Genomic DNA, 25,874 nt, shown 5'->3' with positions numbered 1-25,874 from the left:
AGTGCAGGTCTGCTAGTGACAAACTGCCTCAGATTTTGTTCATCTAAAAATGAATTTCTTTGTTTTCAATTTTGAAGGACTTTTTGGATAATTATAGAATTTTAGGTTGAATTTTGTTGTTGTTCTTGTTGCAGAAGTTTAAGACACCAAATCACTCTTCTGGCTTCCATTTTTTATGATGACAAGACAGTAAGCTTTAATTCTTATTATTGTTTCCCCAAATTAAATATGACTGTTTCTTTTCAGAAATTGTGACTATTATATGCCTCAGTACAGTTTTCCTAGTATTTGTCCTGCATGAGATTCTCTGAGCTTCTTGTATATGTGGGTTAATGTCTTTCATTGACTTTGAAAAAAATTCCAGTCATTATCTCTTCAAACAATTCTTCTGCCTGATTTTCTTTCTTCTTTGTCTGGGACACAAATTGCATACATATTAGGCCATTTGTTAGTGTGCCACATGTCTCAAAAGCTCTTTTTTCATTCTTTTTAAAATTTGGTGGTTCAATTTATATCATTTCTATTGAGCTAAGAGTTCTCTGATACTTTCTTTTACTAAATTTAGACTACTGTTAAGCCTATCCAAAAATCTTTAATTTAGATAATGTATTTTTTACTTCTAGAATTTTTAGTTGGCTCTTTTTAAAGTCTTCATTTCTATGCTGAAATTCTCCATCTTTTTCTCTAAATTCTTTAAAATGTTATGATTTATTTAAAGATCTTGTATGTTAATTCTGTATGTATAGTTTTGCTTCTATTAAATATATATATATACACATATATGTGTATATATAATTTTGATTATGGGTCAAATTCTCCTATTTCCTTGCATATGTCTTTTTTAAAATTGCATGGCATATATTATGTTTAAGAGGCTCATAGAGACTAAACTAAGTTTTCTTTCCCCCAGAGAGGGGCTACTGTTTCCTCTGTCAGATAGCTAGACAGAGATCCCTTTGATCCAATCTGCAGCTGAGCTAGGTCTGAGGTTGGGTTGCCACTTTACAAAGTACAGTGCCCCTCCTGTGTTAAATGACTTGAGGTTAAGATCTGTTCTAAGTGTACTGCAAGCATTTCTCTGTAGTGGGACTTAGGAATATAAGCACCACCAGGACTTCAGGAAATAATTCTTTGTTTTCCAGCGTAGCACTGTGCATCCTGAACTACTGCAGGCTTGTGGGGAAGAATCAGTGGCAGTTGGAAGGAACTGTTTCTGATGTCGGAACTGCCGCAGATTCCAGTCTTTCAAGCAGGTTCATGTGATAGCTAAAAGCTTTGCTAATTTCTCCTTACTCCAGCATACCAACCCTCTCTTCCCCTGACCTATGGCTGGCAAGATACTATACTTACCTATGACCAGACTTGGCACTTGTATCAATGGAAGAGAGTAGTACTGACCTCAGGTCACCGACCAAGGGCTTATCATTTTCTGAAATTCAGTATCTTAAGGTTTCTTTGACTACACAACTTTCCATTGGCTCAAAAAATAAAATAAAATGAAACAAAATAAAATAAAATCTCTTTCTCTCTAGACATATAGATACAGATATCAATGGTCTGTTGTTACTGTCTATATCCTTGAACTCAATTTCAATAGAACAATTTAACAGAGAAACAGATAAAATATTAATGAACGATTTTCAATCTTTTTCATTTTGAGTCCATTTGAATGATTAATGATAGTGCTCTCATCTCACTTGCTTTTTTTTTTGTAGACCTTTTTTGATTACCTAAATGCCCTAGACAAAATATTTCTAGAAATATTTTTGAATTAGAGATTGTAAAAAAAATTTTTGCTAGCAATATTCACTTTCAAAGCTTTTTCCTTTGGTACTCCACTGGTATTTATGGGTCTTTGGAGTCCCTATGCCACAATTTCAAATCTATTTTCAGGGGGGAAAAATTTAAATTTGACTCTAGCATTTAAGCATAAGTAAAATCTATGCAATTAGAATTAAAAGAGGGACAACTTTAGGGAAGTCATAATATTCAAAATACTTCAAAAGTAATCTGCTGATAAGTTCCCGTCTGTGTACAAAACCTCTGGATCCCAAATACTTTTCATTTTAATCTATTAGAAAAATACATAAAAACATCCTCACACTATTCATGAGTTAGACTCATAGACTCAAATTATAGCAACTAAGAGAAGATTAATTTTTTTTCCAGTGTAGCTAATTTGGAAGATTTGGAAGTTACACCATAGTTTTCTTCTTTAAACAATTTTTATTTTTTAGATGAAACTCCAGCTAAATTATAGTATATTTGTTGCTTACAGCAAGATTATATAATAAAACTATTGATAACATCAGTTCTCTGCAGGGCAAGAGACTGCGCAGTAGTAACACAGCTTTCCAAGTTCACTTTGTTCCTTTTGCATTATTAAATTATCTTCTGAACTTTAATACTCTGGCCGGCAATTATTGTTCTATGACAGATAAAAATTGTTCATGAACCAACAGGAAAAAACTCCCACATTCCTAAATCTTGCCAAATTACAACAAAGCTGTCTCAGAATAAGAGCAGCTGAGAACTCTACCAACTCTCAGTAGAGTAGAGTGCTTGCGCCCACTTCTACATATCACAATAGCAACTTTATTTTTTCATGTATTTTCTGGATTCCTGTATGTATGCTTGGAATAAAGACTCTAGCTTGGCTTTTTCTTGGGTTTGATGCAAAGCTAAGCGGTGTAGATCAAAACCTCAACAGAAGGCCTTGGGAAGGAACACAATGGATTTTCCCTGGAAATTCTAGAATGCATTGCTTGAAAGCTATGTTGTAGGTCTCCAGAGCAAGAGAAAATAATTTCTTTTTTGATATTCAATTTCATTTTTAATTGACAAATAATAATTGCATATATTTATGAAGTACAATAGGAAGTGTGGACATACATTTACAATATAAAATGGAATGATAAATCAGGCTAGTTAGCAAATCTATCACCTCACATACTTACCATTTTTTTGTGGTAAAAACATTTAAAATCTACTGCTAATTTCCAAATTTAGCAATTTGGAAATATACAATCCATCCTTACTTATTATAGTCACCATTTTATGAGTACTTGACTTGAGGGTGAGTGAGCAAGTGGGTGAATCCTCTTAGCCCGAGGAAAGAGAATTTTTCCATGTGTTACTTTTCCAGCTTGATTTCAATTTGATGATTATACCCCCTGGTATTTTAAACAGACACGGATACTGAGTTATGAACAAAATAAATATTAAACGGACTCTGGTGTTTATCACATGGCTACATATTATTATCTCATTCTCTTCTTTACTGATGAACAGAGAGAATGCTTGGAGGCAAAAGAATGAAGGTGTGATGATTTTGCATATTACGCAAAGCATCTTTCTTTCTTACTGCTATACTTCATACAATTATATGTGTAACTAGTTAGGGATGTATGGATTTAGGCCACTATTACTATGGAAACCATGGCCATGGACCACAGCCTTGGATTTCCAAAGTACTTTACTGTTTTTTTTTTTTTTTTTTTTTTTTTAAGGCTGCAGATGGCACTCCAGTAAAAAGCTTAAAAAATATAGCAGAAAACTTTTTCTCCCCCATTTGAGGAACTAGAATAAACTTTTGCTCTAATTAGTTGCCATAAACTGTAATGCAATATTCTAGTTTGTCCTAAATGGTCTGAACTTGAATAAGTAGTCACTGTATCTAATTGCTATGAAGTATTTGTATTAAGATCTGAAGAATAACTGTGGCATATTTCAAAAGATTAATATATTTTCTAAGAACAAAACTTAAAGTGCAGTGTCTGATCAAAGCAGAGTAAAGGATTGTAAAATAAATCCAGAGGCAACTTCCTTATATTTAAAAAAAATTATATTTGAAATCACAAGAATTTTTTCTTCCTTTCTTCCTCCTCTTACTTAAAAAAAATTCTTAGCAAAATAGTGTCCTGAAAATAATAGCTTAAGTTCATTGAACACTTGTTATGTGTCATGTACTTTGTTTATATGAATTTCTTAACATTTTACAAGGCATTACGAGGTAGAAACTATAACTTTTTCTATTTTACAGTTGAGGAGACTGAAGCTCAGTGACTTGAGCCGGAATTCAAACCCAGGCAATCTGGCTGCCAAGATCACACTTTTGGACTTCCATCTGTATGCGTGGTGTTCCTCACAGTGCATATTTTTTTATTTCTAGTATAATAAACAAAATTACGAGTTTTGGAAATTATTTCCCCTAAGGCCTCCAGAAGCAACAGAAGGCACATTCATGAACATCAAGGCAAATAACAACTGGAGAGAATCCAGTTACTCGCACAACATCCTTTTAGATCTGAGTGTATAGTAGCTGAACACTTCCTGACTGGCTTTTCCCCCATTTTCCCTCATTGCCAATCACCCCATTTAGTTATGAAAATACTTCATTGGTAGTAGTGGCCAAACAGGCAAATATCTATTCAGTAATTAGATGAATAAATGGAATTTTTTTAGAATAATAGAATAAGTGCCGGACAGTTCTCTGATGGCCTTGGACAAGCCCAGTTCTCTCCACTTCTCTTGCTTGTAGTTCTCAAGAATGTCTGCAGAATGTGCTGGGACTGCAACATTCTGAGACAGGGAGAACCTGCCTGAAACAGCTCAAGCCTTGTTCCCATTCCTCCCAGGAAATATAACACCTTGAGTTAGGGAGGAACTATTCTGGACAGCCTGGGCTTTGTTCCTCCCTTCTCTGGACACAATATGCCCTTCAAAGCTTTCCCCAGTGGGTCACATTGCTCCTGAGATAACTCACCCAAGGCAGGCTGCCTTTTGGCATCCTTCAGCTGTGGTGCAAGAAGAGCATGTGCAGTCAAGACTACTTCTGCCCCTGCAGCTTTTTGAGCCTTGGAGGACTGGCTGACGATGGATCCTAGGCTCCTTTTGTCCCTTGCTGTCTATCTGTAGTAATCAACCTGCTTTATATAACTTGTTTGTGAGTGTTCTGTCTCTCACTGGACTCTTCTAAGCGGGTAACCAGTACATGGTGAACCTGCTTCACAATAAGAAATTGAGAACAAGGTCAATTTTAGAGAAGTCAGCCAAAGGTCGGATTATGTTTTAAAATCCTTATTTGAAGGAAGGTTTCAGAAAGTAGCTTTAGATAACCAGGCGTGCTTTGATGATTGAGATTTTGGGATCCACATGGTGTCACCAGGGAAAAGGCATTAAGCTATTTTGTGAGGAGCATTTTGAGACCTGCTGGCTTGGCGCTACTTTGTCATCCTTGCGACTGAATCTCCGTTTCACGCATTGCAGCCCATTGAGAGCCTGCCCCATATAAAAATATGCCATAAGCATCTTATCCTCTAAGACTAGAGTTGTGGTTAGGATATTTTGCACATCTTAAAAAGATTGATAGAGTTAGAGTAGATTATGAATGTGTGCCTTGAGAACATTTTAATTTCACTGAATCAGATTCAATTTAGCAAAACAACATGGGCTGAAAATCATTCTGGAAAACTCCTAGATTTAGTGAACAGATAACCCGTCTCGTCAATAGAGCAGGTCTTAACTATAAATCTTGTGCTTGTAATAAGAGAACTATAGTAAATTCACAGGGCTCAATAGCTATGGCAACTGCAGATTTCAGTCAATACCCTTTGATCTTCAACATTAGATAGTCATGTCTGATTGCTGCACATAATCTTTTTCCCAAAAGAGGTCAATATGTTCTTTCTGAAATACTTCAAAGTATTCTAGTCCTTAGAAATGCCTAGGGCCTTTCTATTAGTTACTATCATCTTTGATCAATAGTCCTACTTGAAATGTTATGTGATGCTCACACAAACACAAACACACAAGCCTACATAGAAAATGCAACTTGTACATATGTACATTTTCCTTTGCTAAGAGGATGCATTGTTAAATATTTATACATATAAATGCATATCCAATATATGCAGACAAATATATACTTTATATACCATGTATTTTGTATAAACACAACCATACTTGAAGATAAAAAGCCAGGAAAATATTAGTAGTAGGCATTTTTAATAATAAAAAACATTTTAAATAATGACATCAAAATGATTGGTGGCAATTTAAATACTACTGTCACTGATATTATTAATTTAAGATTACAGCCAGGCACGGTGGCTCATACCTGTAATCCCAGCACTTTGGGAGGCCGAGGCAGGTGGATCACCTGAGGTCAGGGGTTTGAGACCAGCCTGGCCAATATGGCAAAACACCATCTCTACTGAAAATACAAAAATTAGCTGGGTATGATGGCATGTGCCTGTAATCCTAGCTACTCAGGAGGCTGAGGCAGGAGAATTGCTTGAACTGGAGAGGTGGAGATTGCAGTGAGCCGAGACTGGGCCACTGCACTCCAGCCTGGGTGACACAGTGAGACTCTGACTCAAAAAAAAAAAAAAAAAAAAATTACAATGACACTCTTATTTAAATGCGCCTAATTAAGAAAAACAATGACTATTTAAAAAGAGCAGTTTAAGACCCTATCTTAATTTGCTTATTACTTATTCCATTGTTATCTAATTATTCAATAACCATTTTATTGAATTCTCATTTTATGTTAGGCCAATAAAGTAGCAAGTAAAATGCAGTTTATAATCTCAAGTTTATAAAAACCTAGTAAGATTATAATTATACTCCTAAATTAAATTAGAATACCTATTTAAGGGACACAAGTCACATAAAAAGGTTGTATACAAGAATGAATGCAAGAATGAGTGCAAATCAATGCTCTGGTTTCCCAGGAAGAAGAGGTGGCTTTTTGCAAGAGAGATCAGAGAAGAATTCATGGAACAGGGAGCATCTATCTGGGCCACAGAGTATGTGTAGAATTTCAGCCGTCTTGGTGTGGAGTAGCAGTGGTCTCATTGGAGGGACTAGTGTACATTCAGGTCTTGAGGTGGGAACTCAGGCACCCACTAGAAGAGGGAGGACCTTCCGTGGGTGCACGTGGGGCACCTGATGAGGAAATCTTGCCCAATCAAATCACCTAAGAGCATTTTAGAAAAGACGTATGCTATTAGAATATGGACTTGAAGGAGGCGAGGGAGCAGAGTATGTGTGTCTTTGGGGAAAACATTCCAGGGGAACTGGGCCTGAATGTGCCTGGTATGGTTCAAAGACACGAGGAGACCAGCATGGCTGAAGCATGGTAAGGGAAGGAGAAGGTGGACCTTGTAGGGTTTGGCAGGCCATTGTAAAGACTGGCTTTTTTTCTGAAAGAACTGCCAAGCTGTCAGAGGACACTGAGAAGAGAACCATGAGCTGGCTTGTGTTTTAACAGGATCATTTTTGCTGCTGTGTTGACTAGCAAGGAGACCAGCTAGGATCTATTGTATTGAGCCAGGTGAGAGATAGCTGAGGTATGAATCAGAGTGGTGCTGAAGGGAGGCTTGAGACGGGCTTGCAGAAATTCTGGGTATAGTTTGAAGGAAGAGCTTACTGAATTTGCTGATGAATTAGATAGGGAATGTGAAGAAAGTATTCAAGAATAACAATAAGGCTTTTGGCCTGAGCAATTGTAAGGAGGATATTAATAACTGAGAAACTTTGAGGAGGACGAGTGTAAGTGGGCTAGGTTAGTGGAAGAATAATAGAGTTTCAGTTTGGAACATGTGAAATTTGAGATAGCTGTTCATGGAGATAGTCATGTGAGTGCTGGGTCTGATCACTAGCAACGTGAAGATTCTTGTTGACCCTGAATAGAGCCATGTTTAGGGTGAACTTAACCTTTGTTAATTTTTAAATTATTAGCTCAGTACCTATCTAGTATTACACAAGAGGCAAACATCAATTTTAGGACTTTTCGAAGCAAATGGTACCCAGAATAAGGGAAGCAGGACATCCAAGTATGTCCTGTTGAAGTTGGGCAGTGGCTGGAGCAATTAAATTTTATAGGGCATATTAGTGATCTTGGGGTTGTGGCCTGTGAGAAATGGGAATGAAATAGTATATTTAGACTGGAAAAGAGTGGTGTCTGAATGGAATTTTATGAGGAGAAAGTATTTTCCAGAGGGCAAAACTTAAATGAAGGGTAAGAGGTAATAAGATGTAGATATTTTTCTTAGAAGAAATAGAAAAGGGAGCCATGACCTGCCAGAAACTGAGATATCTGGTGAGTACGCAGGCAGCAATCATTTTCCTGAGTATTCAATTGTTCATCGATTTACACTTACTGCATAATCTCACTGCATAAATGAGTGATGACTTTCAAAGGTGTTTAAGTTTTGGCTTGTGGGTGGAGGCTCATGTGGGTGGGATGATAGATCAATACTGTCCAAAACTTGGTTTCAAATATATTTTTAAAAGTATTACACTCAGGAGAGGCCCTATCAAAGTCAGATTGAAAGAAAAGACAAAGGTGGCCCTGAGAGGGAACTCATCATAAGAAAGATAAAGTGTGGCCTAGACTCAGTAATCGGGTCTGCATGCTGGAAGGCAATGATAGTTTTAGTTACCTGGTTGTGGCTAATCTTGTATCTCATCTTGACCCAGCCATTCTGGCTGTGTGTTTTGCCCTTAGGAGAAAATGAACGTGTGTGAATCGAAAGACCCATCCTGCCTTAACAATTTTGGCACAGGCTGGCTGAGAGACTGAGAATAACACAGAGGACTGTTTCCTACAAGAAAGACACATGTTTCCAGATTGAGATTCCAGGGAGGGCATCCAGTTCCAAGGATAACAGTGATGGGGCCGAATTTGAGACTGGGGTTGCTATGGAAACATCCTAGGCAGGTTGGCTAGCGTGGGGAGCAAGGACTGCTGTACACAAGCACCTCTGAAGACTGTCAGGAGTTTTCTATGAAAATTGGACTTCCTGCAGTTGTGTAGGTGAGAGATTGGAAATGTTGAGGTTCAGCTATCCGTATCAAAGAACTGAATTTTCTCTCACTGGCTGGCATGATTTCTGTTAGAATCTCCAAGACTAAAAGAATGAGTAGACTGCCTTGAATGTAATGAGCCCCCCATGATGTAATACTACTTGTGAGTAGTATTTAAGGAGAGACCAGATGGCTTTATGTCTGTGTATGTTCATATTCCACTAGAAAGCCTGCATATGTGTATGCGTTGCAAATTGTAAAACAAGTTCTGCAATATAAATGCTATTATCACTAGGTATGTGTATGTTTCTGCTATGCATGTATGTGGGAAGTCTCGCTGCATGAGGGCTGACTTTCAAAGTTTCCTTTGCAACTCTTAAGAATCTATGGATTTATCAAAATAAAATAGGCAATTTTAATAAATAAAAAATCATGTTCTAATGGGGAGATGTTGGTCAAAGAGTACAAACTTTCAGTTATAAAAGGCATAAGTTCTGGGGTCTAATGTACAGCATGATAACTATAGTTAATACTGTATTGTATTGACATTTGCTAAGAGAGTAGATATTAAATGTTCTCACCACACACATATACTTATGTGAGGTAATGGATGTGTGAACTAAGTTGTCTGTAGTAATAATTTCACAATATATATGTATATCAAATCATCACATTTTACATCTTAAATTTATACAGTTTTATTTGTCAATTATGCCTCAATAAAGCTGGAAAAAGATGTCACAGAAGCAGACTTGATGAACGATCACAGCTCAAAAATAAGCAGATTGATGTCCGCTCTCTTCCAAGTAGAAAGTTTTGTAGATCTCTTATGTCTGCAAATGGTTAATAAATGTTCTTAAATAATCCAGGACAAACTATTTTTTGATACAATCTTAGATTGAAAAGTTAAGGAAACTGTAAAAAGACGAATCACAGGTAGGAGAGAAGTTGAAAAAGGGAGAAACTCATCTACTACCTGTTCATATGTAGCCATATAATCTTAATCCAGCTCCTATGCAGCCCTGCCTGACATCTTGACCCTGATTAGTAATGCACTGGAGGATGTCTTTGGTAAAATCTGCAATAGGCATGTACATATACATGTGAGTTTATATACAAATACATACATACACACCTGTATATGTGTATATATGACTTTATATTATGCAATACACAGAAGTTTATATTTGAATGTTAACATTTGCATTAAGACTACGAAACAAAATGCATTAAATAACTCAAATAGGCTGGGTGTGGTGGCTCACGCCTGTAATCCCAGCACTTTGGGAGGCCGAGGTGGGTGGATCACAAGGTCGGGGTTTCGAGACCAGCCTGACCAACATGGTGAAATCCCGTCTCTACGAAAAATACCAAAATTAGCCAGGGGTGTTGGCCCGTGCCTGTAATCCCAGCTACTCAGGAGGCTGATGCAGGAGAATTGCTTGAACCTGGGAGGCAGAGGTTGCAGTGAGCAGAGGTCGCGCCACTGCACTCCGGCCTGGGCGACAGAGCGAAACTCCATCTCAACAAACAAACAAACTCAAATAGAACTTAAAGACTTCATTCAGCTGATACACACCAGGGAAAACCTGAAGACCAGGCAACTCTGAGTTGAAGCAGGGTTGAAGTTTTACAGGGTAAGGAGAAGAGGGGAGTATGTATTTTTGTGGTTTGGCTGAGGTAGTGGCTTTCATCTTTAATTGCTGTGAAATTTACCGACGTTCTGGTTTTCTTGCTTCCGGCTCAGGATTGTTGATGTAATCCCATTGGATAGCTGTCAGAGTAGTACTTTCTGAGTGCCGTTCTTGCAAGCCTTGCCATTTATCAGTTAGTCAAGTATCAGGGGTAGGTGAGGTAGCAGAAAACAATAACAACAACAACAACAACAAAGTGTGGGAGGAGAGAAGAAAAAAAGGAGAAAGAGGCACAATTGAAGTCAAAGGGGGAAACTAAATCCTCTATAATGCCTGTTTTAGTCTTTTTACAAGACACAGTATGATTTATATCCTCTGTTAAAGTCTAATAAAGAAGCACAAATAAGCAAAATTATGTGCAGTTTTCTTAAAGATGAAGTAAAATTCTCAAGTGATCTTATAAGTATACAGTTTGAATTATTTGCTACTCTACTGCAAATACTTTTCTAAATGAAACAACTGAAGGCCAGTAGAAGGGGTATTACAAATAAAACAAATTATTGTCCCCCACTTTAGTTTAAATGAAAACAAATTATTCTTTCCATGCTGGATTATAATTCCTGCTATATTGCTTTCATCTTTTAAAAAATCCAGGTTCATTGATTTCTCAAATATCCCCATTTTCGTGAATTCTTTTTAACATGTGACTTATTCTGGCACAAATGCAAATATGCCTAAGAAGGTTAACACACAAACTTCTTAGCAGTCATGACATCCTGCTAAAAATATATTTACCAAATTGCCATTTTCTAAAATAGGAGATGTTTAGTGTTACTCGTGTTCTGGTTACCAGTAGCTGATTTATTCAGATGAAGGTAGAGGAATAGAGAGGATGTGGACTGTGGCAAAGCAGGGAAAAAGGAGCTCTGTGCTGGAAATGATGCTGAAAAGGCACAGACAGAGGAAGGAGATCATTTGTAAAATTGTTTCCTTACTTCTCAGGTTGGTCTATAGTTTGAATTTTGTTACATTCTACACTTTAAAAAAAAAAACCACAAATATATTCCCTAAGTCTCCATAACATTAACTACCCTCTTTGGGTAATTAACCCACATGCCACTTGCATCTAAGGGACTGCCCTGCTTTGATAGCTGGGAAGAATCACACCAGCTCTCAGAGGGCTACTTGCTTTATTACCACTTGGTGGCTAAAGCTCCTACCGTAGCCATGATGACAACTTTCTTTATTTTTCCCATTCCAGGCTTGTTCACACTCTTTGAATTCAACAAGAATCAAATTCTACAACTAATAAGCACCTTCTTGTGCTAAGTAGGAGAGTCTCAAATGTCTAGGTGATAATCTAGACAATTTTACCACCCTCATGGAATAATATCCAGGGAATATGGATAAGTAAACAGACAGCTACATCAAGCAGTTTAACATACTGACTTCAGACCGTGAGAAGATCCTCTCTGCTCTAGGACCTGAGTTTCACTCCCACCTCTGTCCCATTGCAGTTGCTGCTTGTGGGTGGCGTGGGGCTTCAGATGTTCCTTGCATGGCAGCCTTGTGGTCCAAGCAGTGCGACCAGGTCCTTTTTAACTCTCAGAAAGGTTCGGACAAATGGGAACTGACAAGTGGTACTAAGATTCCATGACTCTCAAAAATTCAAATTGAGAGAATCCTGTCAAATAGCCTCCTTGAATTCCCATAGGTGACCGAGGTCCTGAGCCCTCCTCTGCTATGGAAGATTTTTGGAAACAGAGTCCAAATATACTACAGCTTGCTGAAAGCTCATGATTTATTTTATCCTCTGCCTATATCAGTAAACCAAAAAGGGGATTTGATTTGCATTTCCCTATTCCTATATGCTGTCAGTTGAAAAATGTTAAAAATGTGTGGGGGCACAGAAACACAAGCAGCTGGAGGCACTCTGAGAATACGTGCCTGTTTATATGTCTGATCTCCTACACTGAGGATATTCTAGTTTTTTTTTCTTCTCATTTTTATGTCTTTGTTGGTTCCAACTTATTGCTATGCTTTTGATACTATGCTCAAATTCAATGGGGTGATAGGTATGTCATGGAAATAATATTTTAAAATAAACTTTTGTAGCCACTTTTCCTTTGTAAGTGGAAGGATTTGGTATCATTTTTGACAGTGGAGAAATAGATCTATACTGCTTCTTTTCTCTTATGGTGACTTGTGAGGAGAGAAAAAAATGTAACACACATGTTCCCTGGGGTCACCTTGCTTCAAGCATCAGGATAAGGTCAGCTCAAACCCTGCCACTGTGTTTTACGGCAAGTCCGATGCCCTCAGGATTTCTGCAAATATATCTGTGCTAGTCACCTCTGACTCCAGTTTCCTGCTTTTGTTGAATTCTCATTACTCTAAGTCTTGAGGCTGCTCCTTTGTCTCTGGCCTGGCTTCAAGTCAAATGTGGGAGCATTTGCTCCTTTATTCTGTGTTCTCCTTCTCCTCAGACTGTTCACAGGAGGCAGCTGGGAACAGAAGACATTCACTGAGATTTGGGGTTACACACCAAATGTAAAAGGGGAAGAGCATTTACGACACAGATAACTTAAAATTGCATATTACATTTTTCTGCCCTTAGAAAGTCCCTTGGCTATATTTTACAAATCAGGCTCTGACCTCTGACTTCCTTCCATGTCCCTTTGTCCTCTTTTTCTGTCCCCACCAATATACACAAATAATTGACTCGCTTTAATATGCAGAGAAATGTAACTCTCTTCAACCTAGAATATGGTCTCTCTTAATACATGTTCTGTGTACACTTGAAAAGAATGTGTATTCTGCCAATGTTGGGCACAGTGCTTTACAAATGTCAGTGGGATCAAGTTTGACAGTGTTGTTCAAGTCCTGTATGTTCTCATTGTCTTTCATTACGCTTATTCTGTCAATTATTGAAAGAGTGGAAATGTCTGACTAAAATGTTGGATTTGTTTATTTCTCCTTGCAGTTCTATCAGTTTTTGTTTTATGTGTTTTGAAGCTCTTCTATTAAATGTATATATGTTTAAGATTCTTATGTTTGCTTGATTGACCCCTTTATCATTATGAAATGACTTTCTTTAGCCCTGCTAATATTCTATGCTCTGAGATCTATTTTGGATATCAATATAGTCATTCCATTTTTCTTTTGATTAGTGTTAGCATGTTAAAAATATCTCTTCACTTTTAATATATTTGTATCTTTATATTTAAAAATGGTTTGCTGGCTATCCGTGGTGGCTCATGCCTATAATCCTAGTGGATCACTTGAGCCCTGGAGTTGGAGACCAGTCTGGACAACATAGCAAAACCCTGTCTCTACAAAAAATACAAAAATTAGCTGGGCGTGGTAGTGCACAACTGTAGTCTCAGCTTCCCAGGAAGTTGAGATGGGAGGATCACCTCAGCCCAGGGGGTCAAGGCTGCAGTGAGCTGTGATCAAGCCACTGCACCTTAGCCTGGGCTACAGAGTGAGACCCTGTCTCAAAAAAAAAAAAACACACACAAAAGTTTTCTGTAGACAGCATATAGTTGGTCCAGTACGTCATTCTCTCACTTGTATTTACAATTAATATGATTGCTGACATGGTCAGGCTTCAACCTACCGTCTTGTTGTTTGTTTTCTGTGTATGCCATCTGTTTTTATGTTCCCTTTTTTCTCTTTTTCTATTTTCTTTTGAATAACTGAGGATTTTAAAACATGATTTCATTTTATCTTTTTGTTGTCTTATTAGCTGTAACTGTTTTGTTATTTTACCTTTTGTTTTTGTGTTTAGAGTATACATTTTAAGCTATCACAGTCTACTTTAAATTGGCATTGTACTGCTTCACCTTACAACAATATATTTCTGTTTTTCCCGTTCTGAACTATATGCTATTGTTGTCATATAATTCACTTATATGTGAATTATATGGTATAAGCCCTACATATCATTATTTTTGTAAACTATCAATGAGCTTTAAATAATAAAAATTATATATCTATATTTTAATAAAATATTTAAATAATAATTAAAAATCATATATCTATATATCTCCACATTTTAATCTGGTATCATTTTCCTTCTGCCTAAAGGGCTTCATTTAGCATTTCTTATAGGTAGTATGCTGGTGATTGAATCTCTCAGCACTTCCATTAAAAAAAATTTCATTGAATATAAAATTATTGGTTGACAAGCTTCTCTTTTAGTACTTTAAAATGTTGATCTTCTGTCTTCTTACTTTCATTGTTTTTGATGAGAAGTCTTTCATCCTTATCTTTCTTCTTCATGTAATGTGTCTTTATTCTCTGGCTGCTTTTAAGATTTTCTCTTTATCACTGATTTGATGAATTTCATTATGACATCCGTTAGTGTGAATGTTTCACGTTTTTTGTCCTTGGGATTCATTGAGCTTTTTCAGTTTATCATTTCTCTCAAACGTAGAAAAATTGTGACCATTGGGTAGGTTTTATTTCTAGATAGCATTTCCTTGGAAATTGGTTTGATTTTCCTTAATGACATCATGAATTGTGTAAATGACCAAATGCCCTTTTTCTTTTGTCAGTTTAGGAAGAGATTTGCCACGTGTGTAGTCTATTCTTCTCATAGGATTTTATGGTAGGCATTTTTATATTAGCCTAATCCATGTTTTCCTACTATTAATACATCCTCATATTTATTTTCCCTTTAAAAAATTGCCTCCTTTTTTCTAATATACAACATATTTTTGTGATTATATAATCCAGCTTCTTTTTTTTCCTTCTTTTTTTTTTTTTTTTTTTTTTTGAGACAGAGTCTCACTCTGTTGCCGTGGCGCAATCTGGGCTCACTACAACCTCCACCTCCTGGGTTCAAATCATTTTTCTGCCTCAGCCTCCTGAGTAGCTGGGACTACAGGCGTGCACCATCATGCCCGGCTAATTTTTGTATTTTTAGTAGAGACGGGGTTTCACCATATTGGCCAGGCTGGTGTCAAACTCCTGACCTCATCATCCACCCGCCTCAGCCTCCCAAAGTGCTGGGATTACAGGGATGAGCCACTGCACCCAGCCAATCCAGCTTAAATATTTTTAAGAATAATGTGGAATATAAATCCTTTCAACAATTGCTTTATCTTAGCTGCAGAATATTAATTTACTAATTAAAAAATATCAAGTACTTGAAGCTACCAGTTTATTAATACAAATGGTAATAAATTAATATAGGTTTTTAAATACATCTTTTAGAATATTCTTAAAACCCCTTGTGTCAATTGAACAATATTGTGACTCAGTAGCAGAATTTATTCACAACTCTGTGATGAAAATGTCTACGCGAACCTTTGATTGCACACCCTGCTGATTGAGAACCTGTACTTCCTTGGGCCTAGAGTTAGTAAAGAGTTTTATGCTCACTCTGTACCTTGGTACTATGCCTCTTCCATGAAATTTCCGAAGTACTATCTAGAGAAAATATTTAGAATGAAACGGTTTGCAGATGTCTGTACCTTGCTTTTAGTGGAGTTGGTCAGTGTCTTCAGCTTCCCTCTGTTCCCCACATCAGTCTTTCTTCCTTCTCAACTTCCTGTTGTGTCACTCACTTTTAGCTACCTCATTGCCAAAAGAAATACCTATTTCCCTTCTCTTTAAAGAGAATTCTGCCCAGTTTTTCTCTCTCCTTTTCTTGCAGAAGCGTAGAATACATTTGAATTATTTTCCTGTTTGGAGTTTGGAAATAAGCAGAGATATGCCTCCTTGACATTCCTTTTTTCTTCTTTCCAGCTCGAATGTTCTGTCACTGCTCTGTGCTCCCAAGGTATCTTCCCATGTAGACGTGTCTTCTTTATAACATTTGAGATGCCATAATGTCATCATTTGATTATTTGTCTGCATTTCTTAGTAGATAACGCAGTCTTTTTAAGCCTTTTTTTTTTAAATCAGTTTTAGGTTCACAGTGAAATTGAGTGGAAAGTACAGAGTTCCCATATACCCTGCCCTTCTCCCCCACATGCACAACCTCCTCTGCTGTCAACATCTCACACCACAGAGATACATTTGTTACAACTGATGAAACTACTTCAATATATCATCACCTAAAGTCCATCAGTTTACCATAGGGTTCATTCTAGATGTACATTCTGAGTTTGAACAAATGAAAACTGACACGTATCTACAATTGTAGTATCATACTGAGTAGTTTTGCTGACTTAGAAATTACCTGTGTTCTGCCTCCATCCTCAGGCAACCACTAATCTTTTTACTGTCCCCATAGTTTTTCCTTTTTCCAGATGTCAGGATAGTTTGAATTACAGAGTGTGTAACTTTTTCAGATTGACTTCTTTTACTTAATAATATGCATTTAAGTTTCCTCCATGTCTTTTCATGTTTGATAGTTCATTTCATGATGAATAATACTTCATGATCTGGATACACCACAGTTTATTTATCCATTCACCTACTGAAGGACATCTTGGTTGAATACAAGTTTTGGCAGTTATGAATAAAGCTGCTATAAACATTCATGTGCAGGTTTTGTTTGTGTGGATCCCAGTTTTCAACTCATTTGAGAATACCAAGGAGAGCAATTTGCCAGGTTGTATAGTAAGAATATATTTAGTTCTGTAAGAAATTGCCAAACTGTCTTCCAAAATAGCTATACCCTTTTACGTTCCTACCAGCAATGAATGAGAACTCCTGTTGCTCCACCATCCTCACCAGCATTTGATGTTTTAGATTTTGGCAATTCTAATAGGTGTGCAGTGGTAGCTTATTGTTTCAATTTGCTATTTCATAATGACATATGATGTTGAGCATCTTTTCATATGTTTATTTGCCGTCATATATCTTCATCAGCAAGGTGTCTGTTCTGGTCTTTTGCTCACTTTTAAATTGGGGTGTTTGATTTCTTACTATTGAGTTTTAGGGGTTCTCTATATTTTGAATAACAGTTCTTTGTTAGATGTGCCTTTGTAAATAATTTCTCTCAGTCTGTGGCTTGTCTTCTCATTATCTTTCACAGAGCAGAGGTTTTTAATTTTAATGAAGTCCAGCTTATCAATTATGTATTTTATGGACAACAATGCAGTTTTTAGGGGAAAGAAAGTCATTTTCTTATTTCTATTTTCTGCTTCTGGCACAGTGATTGGCACTTTTTATGTACTCCATATTAAATGAATGGGTGAATGGATTATTTCCTGCCTTGTTCAAATAATCCTCTATTCAAAACAGGATCACCCATCTTCTTACATTAATAAAAGAGCTTAATGGATTTAACAAGAAAAACAATATTAACAGGTGATTGAGCATTTGCTTATCAAAATGACTCAGCTCTCTGCCTTTTGCACATCTTCTTCTGCTATCTTCTTTCCTTTTGCACATCTGCCTTTTGCTATCTTCTTTCCTCCAAGAGTTATGCTAGAATGCTTGTTATGTTTACCAGTAGTCCCTGCTTAGATATGAAAGAACTTCCTGTTATACATGGGAAACCAATTCTTCTTCTTGTGCAGCTGAATTCTGATAATTTAGCTGTTGTCACTAAGAGATGATTTCACTCTCTATTACCCAAAAGGTACACCTAGATATCAAGGTTGCAGATTGCAGTCATATGGCATTATCTGATTAACTAAATTCTACTCTCTCTTTATAGTGTTTTATTTTAAGTATAAAAAGAGTATAATTAATCAGAAAAATTTTGACTACTTTAATGAAAATAATGATGCTCAACTGCTGATTTATTCTTGAATAAATCCTAAACCCTGCTAAATGTCTTGAGATTGAGCCCTAACCTGAGCATGAATATTATATAGACATAGTGAAAATATTTTTCAAAATAAAAATACTATTATATGATTGTAATTTAATAGACACATTTATATGTGTCTATCAAAGGTTAAAAATTAAATCCTGTTTAACAAACTGTCTTGAAAATAAAATATATCATAATAAAAAGAAATTGCTTAGGAGAACCGAGATTCATGGTTATTGAAATATGTAGTGTAAAACCTCTTGTTTTAGACCTCATTAATTAGAAATGCAAGAAGACTTAGTAGGAGGCATTTTTTCTTTCTTTCTTTCTTTTTTCTTCTTCTTTTTTTTTTTTTTCATTTCAGCTTTTATTTTAGATACAAGGAATACATGTGTAGGATTGTTACATGGGTATATTGGGCCCAGGTAGTGAATATAGTATCCAATAGGTAGTTTTTTAACCCCTTGCCTCCCTCCCTCCCCTCTGTAGTAGTTCCCAGTGTTTATTGTTCCCATGTTTATTTCCATGTGTGCTCAAAGTTGAGCTCCCACTTATAAGTGATAACACGCAGTATGTGGGTTTCTGTTTCTGTATTAATTCGCTTAGGATTATGGCCTCCAGCTCCATCCATGTTGTTGCTAAGAACATGATTTCATTCTTTTCTGTGGTTTTGTAGTATTCTATGGTGTATATGTACCACATTTTCTTTATCCAGTTCACCACTGATGGACACCTAGGTTGATTCCATGTCCTTGCTATTGGATATAGCATGGCAATGAACATACACATGGATGTGTCTTTTTGGTATAATGATCTATATTCCTTTGTGTAATGGGATTGCTCATTCCAATGATAGTTCTAAGTTCTTTGAGAAATCTTCCATTTGCTTTCTACAGTGGCTCAACCAATTTACATTCCCACCAACAGTGTATAAGTGTTCCAAGGGGGCATTTTAAAGTAAAACTTTGTTTTAATTTTAAGCTTTTCTTCAACAAAAAAATGCAAATTGTAATCTACCTAATGTAAAATTACTATAATATGTAATTGATATAATAAATAATTTCAACCCACACATTCTGGAAATTTATTAATAGGCAACATTAGTTTCTGCTTATCTGTAATTTTTGAAGAATATTCAATAATTCATACTTTCATTCATTCACTCATTTGACTAACCTTTCTGTTAATTTTATTTGAGTTCAAATCATATTGAATGATTTCTTCATATAAATGTACCTTTTACAGTGTTATCCAAATTTAAGTTTTGATACTATTATGTATTGTCATTAAAAGAATAGAGGATGTAGATGTGGGCATTACAAGTTATTTTTCTTCATTTATTGAGCACTTTCCACCTTTTAGGCCTTGCAGAGTGAGGAAGGAGAGCATATGATACAAAGATGAATTCAGGTGTCTGATATCCACTCTCTATCTTCAAGTAGCTAATGATCTAACAGGACAATCCTAAACAAATATTAATAATTGTGATACTAGGTGGAAATTAAAAAGTGCTAAATAACACAGAGATAAACTGAGGTTCAATTAATAAGTACTTTGTAATTGAAGACATAAATGGTCTTTAAAGAGATTCCTTTTTATTTCTAATCAAATGGGTTTTCTTTTACAGGAAGATGTTCATTAGTAGAAAACAAACTATTTTGCATAAGCACAATTTATTAACAATGAAAACATACTTTTCTCAAATTATTAACCAATGTTTACTTTCTTAAATTCTTTAAAAATGAATTTCACAATATATTACTGTATTTAACCATTTTGGTGATTATTATATTATGATCATTTGTCCTCAGAGGCTAATGAAATGTAAAAAGTTGTTTACCTTTTTCCCTAATGGCAAAATCTAGTTTACTTTTGGAGTTCTGATTTCTGCTTTCCAAAGCTTTTTTTTCTTCTCTCACATTCCTCTTTATTTCATTGCAATTTGCTGCCATTAACGTACTTGTCTCAAAATCAGATCCTGCTTATATCAAGCTTATTACTTACATTTTGCTCTTGGGCAGTAAACTAGTTACCTAAACTTGTTAGAAATTTCTAAAATAAGAGTTAATGGAATCTGATGAGAACTTTCCTAGGAGTAAAATATATCAGATTTAACGGACATAGCTTTGCATAGTTAATGCATAATGGATTGCTAATCATTATTTTTTAATTGACAATTTCATAATTAGCTTTATATATAAGATTAAAGTTACAGCTTGCCTGTTAGGTATTTATAATATGGTCCATGGAAATATGTTTTATGGAAACATAATAGCACATTTGTGTGTCTGCCACCTGGCTTAATTAATATTTTTTCCATTTCAAGAAACATCAACAATAATCTCAAGTCATTATATTGGTTGAAGTCAAAGCTGGTATTAATAACTCCAAGTATGTTACTTAGATTTAACATTGTACTATTATACCCGGTGTGGGCAGGTTAGAAATTAGCAGCAATGTGGTTGAAAAATTCTCTTATTTCAGATTGATGGGGCTACAAATGCTATGCGGAATTCTGCCAGTTTTTCCCCTTAACCACATGACTGTAACTGCTACAATTACAGTAAAGTCTACAGTAAGAGCCAGAGTTCCTCCAAGTGCGGATGTTATTGTGGGGGGTTTCGGATTGTTTGCACATCTGAATGTCCATCAATAGAGTTCTCCCAACTAATAACCAGAGCAGAATGTCTGCCAGCTCACAAGCAACTGTTGCTAATTTGGATGTTTTGGATGATGTGAAAGTTCTCTAACTCCAATGAATCATAATTTTCAAGTATACATTTTGTGAGTTGGATTATCACAAAAATTACATTTATCTGTTGTGAGAGCCCTAAAAGTGCTCAGGTGATTGTCTTTCACCCTGGCTAAACATAACTCCTGTGGTAAAAGATGATCTTTTAGCTTATTCCCAGCAGCTACTATACTACCTGGTATAATGGAGCCAAATTCATAATTAAATGTTGACTAGCAGGTAAATTTATGTTTATTTTTATAATGAAAAATTAGATAACAGAATAAACCTGGTAAATGAATTCTAGTAACATTTTAAAGGAATTCCATCTCTAGATGTAAAGCTTAAATAATTTTCAGATTTCTTTGAACTTACTTTCTAAAACTACCTTCTGTGGCTACAGTTGGCCTACTCTAAAATGCCTTCAGTTAATTAGCAATATTTGAAAACTTTACATAAAACTTTTTTTAAGTAGTGCTTTTTGCAAAGTTTTCTTTTTCTTTCTTTTTTCCCCCTATTTCTCTCAACTTGTTTTATATATTACTTACAAATTATGAATTAGATCCCAGATAACCTGTACTGGTTCAAAGATCAAGCCAATAACTTTGTAGTACACTTTTGATGTATAACCTAACCTTTAAAAAAAACAAATCTTAGGAGCTATCCGAAAGTCAAGGAAAGCAGCATGTTTGCAAGTCATAGTGGGGCTACTTTTCACAAATTCTTGAGGGAAAAGAATACAATGGTGTCAGAAAGCAACACAATAACTTAATCCCTGTGAAATAGTTTTATGACATATTTATTTTAGAATATAACCTTCTAGCATCTTTTGTTTTTTCCCTGTGTTAGTAAAACACAAAACAACATAAGACACTATTTGAAAGTCACCCTCAAGTATTCTTTTCAATTGTCCAGAATTACATGCCAATGGTATATAAAAACACGTCTATGTTAATCTGTTTCATGGGATTAATAGAAAAGATCTGAGAATGCAGGCATTAACTCTTTCCCTTGCTAATACAACATGACTAGAAAACATGGGTCAGCCCACAAAAAGGGAAAAAAGACATGAGTTGCCTATAGTGGCTTGGGGCGGGGTGAACAGAATGTGGAGAACAATTTTTACCGGATTTGGTTGCTTAGCCTTTAGAAGATTTAGGATAATGTCCAGCAAAAAAGATCATGACAGTCTCATAAAAGAGGACAAGAATATTTAAGAGAAAAAGAGACAAGGAATAAAAGAGTGGAAGAGAGAGAGAAGAGGGAATGCTTCTCTCTTACAAACAAGAAACATGTGGCTGATGTGATGGCGTGGGAGGTCTCCTGGGCAGATATGTATTGGTTCTTCTGACAACTTAAATAATTTCACAGATAATTGCTAACAACCATGAAATATCCTTTCACCTTTTCTAGTGCAGAGCACAGGCTGTTCAAATGTCCAAGTTAATTAATATGAACTATGCTTTTTAGGTAGGGAAGGTGAATGGTCCTAATTAGCCTTGCCTAACTGATGAACAAGTTTGATCATAAATGTTGGAACTCTTGCTCAAGGATATTCTGCAGCTCAGCTGCAGAACCTGAATTGAACAAGATCTCTGGACAGCCTGTAGTCTAGTTTTTTCTTTCTTTATTCTCACTTCCTTTCTCTTTCCCTCTCTCACTCTTATCTCTCTCTCCTTCCCTCCTCTTTTTCACTTTACTGTATGCAAAACTAAATCTGCAAATACCTGGAGAACTTTTAACCTTCAACTGAGTAATCCATTTTATTTTCAACATATACCAATATCTGACACAAAGGCTGTTGAATAATTTTTAATTCCATTGTATTGTTACCCAATTAGCTTGACTGAAGATGGACATTTTCTCTTGAAGCTGCTTAACTGCCCTTGGACATTGAGTGGGAATGGGTAAATAATTTCTTCAAAACATTTTCTGGTTCTACTTGCTTTTAGTTCTGAAATTCTTTTTCTTTTATCTTTTTTTTTAATATGCTTTGGTTCAATTTACCATTGAATTTCAAATTTGAATCCCAAATCAGACCCACTGACTACCAGTGATTGACTTGGCTGGATTTTGTCATTGACTTTATCCACAATGGCTGTTTGCACTAGCATTTGTCCATGTGGTTCTTTTACACATAAGAGTGATGTGCAGATGGAGGCCTCTCCTTCTCCTTCTCTTTGTCTAAATGCTCTTCATTTTTTTTTTAACTTGTGCTAACTTCTGCCTTGGGTAAAATAGTGCAGAAAATCTTTGGTGAATTATTTCATCATAGAGTTTGTGTTCTGTGGTTTGTAATATATTCTGGGCCACATCAAAGAAAGAGAAGCCATATGGAGTGTAACAGCTTAAATGAAAGGCAACAGAAATTGTCAGAAGAAGTTAACCCAAAGGCAGCATTGAAAGACAGGGGTCAGGTGAAGGGGCAGGAGATGGAAGCACAGCTGAAGTAGGCAAGGGTGGGACATGCATTAGGTCACAGAATAATATTCTCTGGAGGAGAAAGATACTCTAAAGCCTTTGGAAAGAAATGCAATAAATATTTCACAAGCTTGCCAAGAAAAGCAAAAGGTGAAGAAGTTATTTATTATCCAGAGACCTCCATATGGTTGCTTTCCTCCTACACCAGGAAAGGAAGAAAACTTTTAGCTTACATTTATTTATTTATTTATTTATTTATGGAGACAACGTCTCGCTCTGTTGCTCAGGCTGGAGTGCAGTGGTGCAATCATAGCTCAATGCAGCCTCAATCTCGTGGGCTCAAGCGATTCTCCCACCTCAGTCTCCTGAGTAGCTGTGACTACAGGCACACGCCACTGCACCTGGCTGAGTTTTAAATTTGTTGTAGAGATGAGGTCTCACAGTGTTGCTCAAGCTGTTCTCAAACTCGTGTTCTCAAGCAATCCTCCTGCCTCAATTACAAGTGTGAGCTATTACACCTGGCTAGCTTACCTTAATAATGTGAGTATTTTTTTGTTTGTTGTGATTAAATGAGGCTTGAAATAAAGAACCACGGACTATCAAAAGGCTCTAATAAATAAATACTGGATGCCTATCTCAATGTAGCTTACACCCCTATGACTTGTAAAGTAGGTAAATAATAGGAACATTATCAGGCAGTCAGTAAGTAGCTCAAAACATCAAAGGTATTTAACCACAGTCAGGTGAATGTAGATTTCTTTTTCTTTATAAAACTCCAGTAGTTCTAGATATCAACATTCTCCTCACTGTTTGCACTCCCAGGTAGCCTACTTGTCTACTTATTCCTTTATTGCACACATTGTATTGCATACATCATGCATGTTAAGCCATAGAAAGGGCATCTAACCATGTCAGTGGCAGAAGGCTCTTATAGTAGCAACCTCCCAGAAGTGACACTTAAGCTGAATCTTAGAGAGTGAATATGAAACTGCAGAGGTAGGGGACGAAGCTATCCCAGGCAGAGAATTCCTTGGGTAAAAGTTGCCAAGGTGGGAAGGTACCTACTTCTGTGCTGTGGGAACTGCGTATAGTTTACTGTGGTCAGCCTGTGTTGTATTACTATTCTAGGATGCTGAGGGTAGACAAAACACAGCAGAGTAAAAATATGCGGGATTTGGACTGCATGGGCTCAAAGCTTTGCTCTGCTGTCTACTGGCTGCGTAACCCTGGGCAATTTACTTGACCTCCCTAAGCCTCAGTTTCTTAATCTGTAAAAGAAAGATAATAATGGTATTTCCCCACTGTGCATTAATATGGAATCATGCATTTCAAATGTTGAGAATGGTGTCTACTGTATCAAGTTATCAGTGTTAACCCTTATTTCATTATAATTAATAATTCCCAGTTTTTGTATTAAGGAGTTCACCTGCATAATTACACATGTATGTTTTGTCTTTCATGGAGATTGTTGCTAAATTACCCTGTTACTGCTACTTGCTGGAACTCTAAGCACTCTTCTGTTGGCTCCAGAAATCTCTCTACTATTGCAATAACATTGATGTCTGCATTATGTTTGTTTCCTGTGGACCAATAAAGGAATGTCATAGGCATCACACTGAAAAGGATTCACTGACTGGAGCCTCTAAAAGGCCTTTATTGGCTTTCCTGTGATGTGGTCCTATTAATTTAGTGAAAGAACGGACTCATATTTTATAATATAATTTGCAACCCTCATAGATTGAGCTATTGTACTTCCTGTGGTAGGGTTAGACTGACTCGAAGTGTTCAGCTCTAACCTTGGGCTGAAATGAGAATGAAATCTCCTGAATAGGCCTGTACAGCTAGAAAATTAAGCAGCAACATCTTAAAAGTATGCCTACTTCAGTTAAAAAAAAATAGTTAAAATATTTATAGATGAAAAAAATAGAGGTCACATTAACAAAAAAATGGAAGTCAGCATGTAGCTGGCACTTCTAGATCCCTTGTGTGGGACTACTGAGAAAACACAAATGTGAACTGAGCTGCCAGGGGCTATCCTGCTTTGCAAAATTTAACAAAACATAAAAGTTGTTTCTAGCAGTGAGCTGTATGGGAGAAACTTTCCATGAAATCGTACTATCATCAGTTTTAAACAAGGGCTATAGGAATAGCTCTTTTACCCAGCATCATTGGGAAGATGAGATGGTATAGCACCTGGAATGTGTTTTACCTAGCACATGGAACAGTGGGAAGGCTTAATAAGTATCACCGGTTGCACTACTCGGAATAGGGTACAGGTGGTACAGATTGGTGGTGAGAGAAAGTTTCAACCCCCACCCCCCTCCCGGTTTATTGCTGACAGCTGAGCCCCAGTGCCCTGGCTTAAACTCTCTGTGTTCATAATCCTTTGTCTGTCGAAGGTAGATACGGTTTGTAATCTCCCTCACAGGAGATTTTCAGGAGTATATGAGTAAACAGAAGAAAAGAAGCACAGAACAGTGTCGGGCCCACGGTAAGTGCTCAACTAAAGATGATATGTTAGCAGCAGTAATTTTATTGCAAAACAATTTATATTTGTCTA

At 36.4% G+C, this 25,874-nt stretch overlaps 1 long non-coding RNA gene across 1 annotated transcript in view; it reads left to right on the top strand.

The window, feature by feature from the left end:
* Nucleotides 1-9,553, top strand: part of LOC107973707 (uncharacterized) — a 32,594-nt gene extending 23,041 nt beyond the window's left edge. Inside the window, exon 3 of the long non-coding RNA XR_001716100.4 lies at nt 8,513-9,553. This is a non-coding gene — a long non-coding RNA (uncharacterized LOC107973707). The remainder of the gene's footprint in view (nt 1-8,512) is intronic.
* Nucleotides 9,554-25,874: the final 16,321 nt, after the last annotated feature.

The sequence above is a fragment of the Pan troglodytes genome, chromosome 13, assembly GCF_028858775.2.
Source record: "Pan troglodytes isolate AG18354 chromosome 13, NHGRI_mPanTro3-v2.0_pri, whole genome shotgun sequence".
NCBI lineage: Eukaryota > Metazoa > Chordata > Mammalia > Primates > Hominidae > Pan > Pan troglodytes.
The sequence above is the reverse complement of the archived record's forward strand: the minus strand, read 5'-3'. Positions and strand labels throughout refer to the sequence as shown.